This window comes from Mus caroli, chromosome 4 (assembly GCF_900094665.2).
Source record: "Mus caroli chromosome 4, CAROLI_EIJ_v1.1, whole genome shotgun sequence".
In the NCBI taxonomy this organism is placed as follows: Eukaryota; Metazoa; Chordata; class Mammalia; order Rodentia; family Muridae; genus Mus; species Mus caroli.
This window is the reverse complement of record NC_034573.1, coordinates 85,263,564-85,269,189: the sequence shown is the minus strand read 5'-3', so window position 1 is coordinate 85,269,189 and position 5,626 is coordinate 85,263,564. Positions and strand designations below refer to the sequence as shown.

The window sequence follows — 5,626 nt, the reverse complement described above, 5'->3', positions numbered from 1 at the left end:
TCTGTATAATATTGCTTAAAATGTATGCATGAAAGAGAAAGTGACAAAGAGGCAGAGAGAAGAAGAGAGACAGACAGACAGACACAGAGATAGACAGACATATCAAAGGTAAGATTGGCTTGTGATATATAAATATGTGTTTATATTTTGCTTAATTATTTTATGTACTTTTCCAAAATTTTAATCTCAAATTTATTCACTTTTCATACAGTCTTCTATTTAGTTACCAACATCATCAACTTAAGCAATTAATTTTAATTGATTCTAAGATTTATAATTGAAGAAAGTGAACTGATTCTCAAAATACATTTTCAATGATAATAATAATCCCTTATGTCATTTAATTCTTGCTATTTCCTGTCTACCTTCATATTTTCCATATTGTTTTAGTTCTTTTAATTTTTTATTAGTATAGTCTGAGATAAACCTAAAGGAGACATTTATTCACAATAGCAAAATAAGCAAGTTGGGGAAGTACTCTTATAAGATAACCAAATGCTCCTGTTTCTCTATGAAAAATTATCTGAATAGATTAATTTGGAAAATAGCCTATTGGTTTTCCTTTTTAGTTATTTAAAAAGATATTATTAAATTATTAGTTATTTAACCACATGCCAAATATTGCCCTTCATCTCCCTTCTCACAGTATTTTTCTACCTCCTTTCCCCTTTGTTTCTGAGAGGGTGCCCTCCAGTCATTCAGCCTCTCTGAGGCATCAAGTCTCTAAAGGATTAGGAACATAAGCTCCCACTGAGGCCACACATGGCAGTACTCTGCTATATATGTGCCAGGAGCCTTATACCAACCCATGTATGCTCTTTGGTTGGTAGCTTAGTCAATGGGAGCTCCCAGGGTTTCCTGTCAGTCGATACTGTTGGTCTTTCTATGGGGTCCCCATCCCCTTCAGTTCCTTCAATACTTCCCCTACACTTGCATATTGTTTCCTGACCTACGCCCAGAATCCATGTCGCTGTGAGTATCCATGTCACTGTCAGAGGACAGACATGCTAGGCTCCTGTCTTCAAGGACAACATAGCATCAGTAAGAGTGTCATGGACTTTCACCAGGCATCTGGAAAATAAAGCTGTTTATAAGTAGAAGCTGTTTCTATCATTGCAAAATTGGTGAGTAGAAATGAAACAGTTGCAGCTGTTATATAAGGGTTTTGGTACAGTGATTACCTTGCACTTGTTCTTTAAGGCTTCTGGCATAGTGGTTCCCTTGGAGTTCTGATCCAAAAACATTAAGACATTTAACCCAGATGTCCTACAACAAAAGAATGGATACAGAAAATATAGTTTATTTACACAATGGAATACTACTAAGCTATTAAGAACAAGGACATCATGAGTTTTGCAGTCAAATGGATGGAACTAGAAAATAACATCCTGAGTGAGGTAACTCAGACCCAAAAGGTATAACTGTTTCCTTTCTACTCATCAATTTTGCAATGATAGAAGCATCTTCTACTTATGAACAGCTTTATTTTCCAGGTGCCTGGTGAAAGTCCATGGCACTCTTACTGATGTTATGTTGTCTTTGAAGACAGAGGCCTAGGAAAGCTTTCCTCTAAGAGGCTCTAGCAGCATAGTATATACTCACTAATAAGGTATATTAGCCAAAAATCACAGAATTCCCAGGATACAGTCCACAGAACTCAAGAAGGCTAACAAGCTGAAAGGGCCAATGTTAGGGTATCTCAATCCAACTTGGGAGGGAGAAGAAAGCAATCACAGTAGGCTGGGGGAGGGAAAGTGGACTTGGATGAGAATGGCAACAGGGAGGGAAAGAGAGGAACATGATCAGGTATGGGAGCGGGGCGACAGGACTGAAGCCCTGAGGGCCACCAGAAAGAGTGGAAACATGCTACCTCGGGAGGGAGGAGGTGTGGGGCCCCTCTAGAATGTACCAGAGACCTGGGAGGGAAGAGACTCTCAGGACTCAAAGGGAGGAACCTTAAGATGAAATGCCCTACAGTGTGTAAAGGAACTTGTAGAGCCCTCCTCCAGCCGAAAGACAGGGCATCAAGTGAAGGATAGGGTTGCCAACCCACAGGCACAACTCTGACCTATAGTTGTTCCTGTCTGAACGAATTACAGCGATGGAAATGGAGAGGAGCCTGAGGAATAAAAGGTCCAGCAACAGGAACAAAATGGGACCCAGGTCAAGGAGAGGTCGCAAGGCCTGACACTATTACTGAGCCTATGGAGTGTTCACAAAAAGGGACCTATCATGACTGCCCTCCAAAAGACCCAACAAGTAGCTGAAAGAGTCAGATGCAGATATTTGCACCCAACCAAAGGACAGAAGCAGCTGACCACTGTTGTTGAATTAGGGAAAGCTGAAAGAAGCTGAGGAGAAGGGTGGTCCTGTAAGAAGACCATCAGTCTAAATTAATCTCCACCCCTGAGATCTCTCAAAAACTGGACCACCAAAGGGGCAGCATATACTAGCTGATATGAGGCCCCCAACACATATACAGCAGAGGACTGCCCAGTCTGGACTTAGTCAGAGAAGATGCACTTAACCGTCAAGAGACTTGGGACCCCAGGGAGTCAGTGGGACAGTGTTGTGGTTTGGGGGTATGGGGTGGGCACATACTCTTGGGGACAGAATGAGTGGAAGGAGGTGTGGAATGTGGGACAGTCAGAGGGTGGACCAGGAGGGGGATAAAGTCTGGACTGTAAAAAAAGATTAAAGAATAAAAAATTTTTAAAAATTAATAAAAAAGCAATTAGGAGTTTTGAGACCTTTCCTAAAGTTCAACTTCCAAGTATTCACAAAGCTCTTTTATATTTTTTACACCATGTCATTCAATGGAATAAAGAATATACTGTGATATTGTTCAATACTTGTATCTGCTGTATTATTTTGAATTCCATCAATATTATAACTTCTCAAAAGAACAATGGTATAAAGAAAATGTAAAATGAAATGTGGGTTTAGAGTAAAAAATTAATTTAATCATGTATAACAAAAATTAAATACTATATTGTAATTCATCTTTATATGATTTTTGGGTATTAGACTATCTGTATTTATGTTTCCTTAGTAAGTCTTTCTCCTTATCAGTTACAAAAATGAAATTCTGTGCCTGTTGTCCTTGCCATTATTTAGTGCTCACAATGACAGACCTTTATGGAGAATAATTTCATTCTTCCAATGTCACCCAAGGTGGCTCAGGGCCTTTACTTTCTTTTCCTATAGTATTTATTTTGAATGATAATTAACTGAATACTTATATTCAAACTTCATAATGTCTCCTACAAGACATACGACAACAGAAACAATTCATATTTATTCTTGATGTATATAAATTATACCAGTGTCTTTGAGAGATGTTCGATATGTACTTGATTACTGAGTAAAGAAGTTGTTTATTGTCTATATTAATAATGCTGGCCTCAAAAAGAAGGATCATGTCACTAATTCTGACTTTTGTTATTAATCTTAACACTTATATTAACAGAAAACATATAAAATATATGATAGGAATGGTTCCTCAAACAAGACAGCCTTTTAATAAATATTTACCTGTAAAGGAAAAGTTGAACCTTTTCCTAGGCAATTGTTTTACAAATTTCTGTTGAACATGTCTCTTGCATATGTGGTTTATGTTAAGCTGGGATTGAAAGTGCAGGCTTGCAACCCAAACACTTGATAGTAGGAGGTAGAGAAGCATCAATTGTAGGTCAACATGGACTATGTAATGAGTGCTCAGCTTCCTAGGCTTCATAAGGACATGTTCTCTCACAACAAATCAAAATGAAACAAAACAAAAACAACAGCAAATATTAAACCACTCTCCAGTTATTCCCTCAGAAACATAAGTATTTAGTTAAACAAATTGCCTCTTCATCTTTAAGAAATGGGTTAAAATAATTTAGGATGGCTGGAAGGTGGATTTGGAGCTGTAATAGGCTGGAGAATGGTGGTAGACCTGGTAAGAATTGGAGAAGTGGGTGAGCAATATGATCAAAATACACTGAATGCATATGTGAAGGTCCCAAATAATTAATTATAATAATTAAAAAACATCTTCACTATTTGTGCCAGCTTTGTCAACAAGTATTCTAAAATTTAAATAATGCAGAGAAGATTAACCTGACCCTGGACAATGGTGACCTGAAAATTCATGAAACATTTCATATTTTCAGTCAGCCTTTAAAGATGCATATGTAGTTTAGTGAAAATTCCCCAGTTGTGATGACAATACTCCCTCTCAGTGTCTAGATAATCTAACAAGGAAATTCAATACACAGCATGAGGATTCAGTTTTTGAGTTGTTGGTCAGAATTGTACAAGCATTTGCCATTACATTACAGTTTATTTCTATTGCCTTTGATTGTCCCTGAGGGGTGGAATGTATGACTCCAGTAGTGAAGACACAATTTCATCAAACACTTACCTCAGAGGCCCCTGAGCTAGAAATGACCTGAAAGTCTTGCCCTAAGGAGCCACTTTTATGGTACCGGAAGGTACTATGTGAACTCCCAAAGGGGGAATGAAACCAAGAGTCCTGCCAGCTCTGATGCCTATTAACCACAACAATGACTGGCATGGTACCATCTCATTAAGGGTTTTGTCCTATACCTTTGAGATAACCAACAGCTCTCTAATGAAACTTAAGACTTATCAAAGAAAAGTGAAATCGTACCTGAGAGTTGAAGTGGTAATGAAGTCATTGATATTGGAGTAGAACCCACAAATACTATTTTATTAAACTAATACAATACTAAATTCTACATTTAGTGTTGAATCTTAAATAGGAAACTTCTCTTTCCCACAGCCCAAAATCAGTATAGAATACCATATCCAAAAAAAAAAAAAAAAAAAAAAAAAGCTTAGTTGTGAAGCTCAGTCCCAGTGGATACATCTACAACCTACTCCATAGCTAAGACTCAGAGAACATTGCAGAAAATCGAAAAGTGCTAGAAGACAAGGCAGTATTGAGTGGAATTGTGTTTTCTAGGAATGATAGAAGGCAAACACATGGAGTCTGATCAATATGACTGCTTACGTATGAGCTGAGCAAGAATAATAAAAGTATACCTGATATGGGGTAGAAGAGAGATAGCCCACCAGGCCTCAAATTTTGGCAAATAACTACAGAGAAATAGGAAATGTCAAGAACAGGAGAACACTGCATTTGGTTTTTTTTTTTTTTTTTTAAAAAACAATTGGTCAGTCATTGAAAATATACAAACAAGCAACATACACACTAAGCAGCTTTTATCAATGTATATATATATATATATATATATATATATACACACATATATATATATACATATATAGAGACATATATTTACATATATACATATAAATATTTTGATAAACACATATTTCAAATTTGAATGCCAACTAAGATATGCATAAAATTCATATTTTCTTGTAATGTTTTTAGTAAAAATAATGTCATACCATATATAGAAATAGAGATCTGACAGGGCTATAAATTCTAAGGGTTTCATTTGGCGATAACACATAAACACAGATCGATAAATCATAATTTTATTTTTCTTTTTACATTTTATACATATTGATGCTTTGGCTAAATGTATGAATGTGGATCGAGCATGTGCTTAGTGTCCTTCAAAGTCACATGATGGCATTAGATTCTTTG

General features: G+C 36.7%; 1 non-coding gene across 1 annotated transcript; it reads left to right on the top strand.

The window, feature by feature from the left end:
- Positions 1 to 4,047: 4,047 nt before the first annotated feature.
- Positions 4,048 to 4,155, top strand: LOC115030932. Its single transcript, XR_003836531.1, has one exon. It is a non-coding gene; the product is annotated as a U6 spliceosomal RNA (small nuclear RNA).
- The last annotated feature ends 1,471 nt before the right edge of the window (positions 4,156 to 5,626 follow it).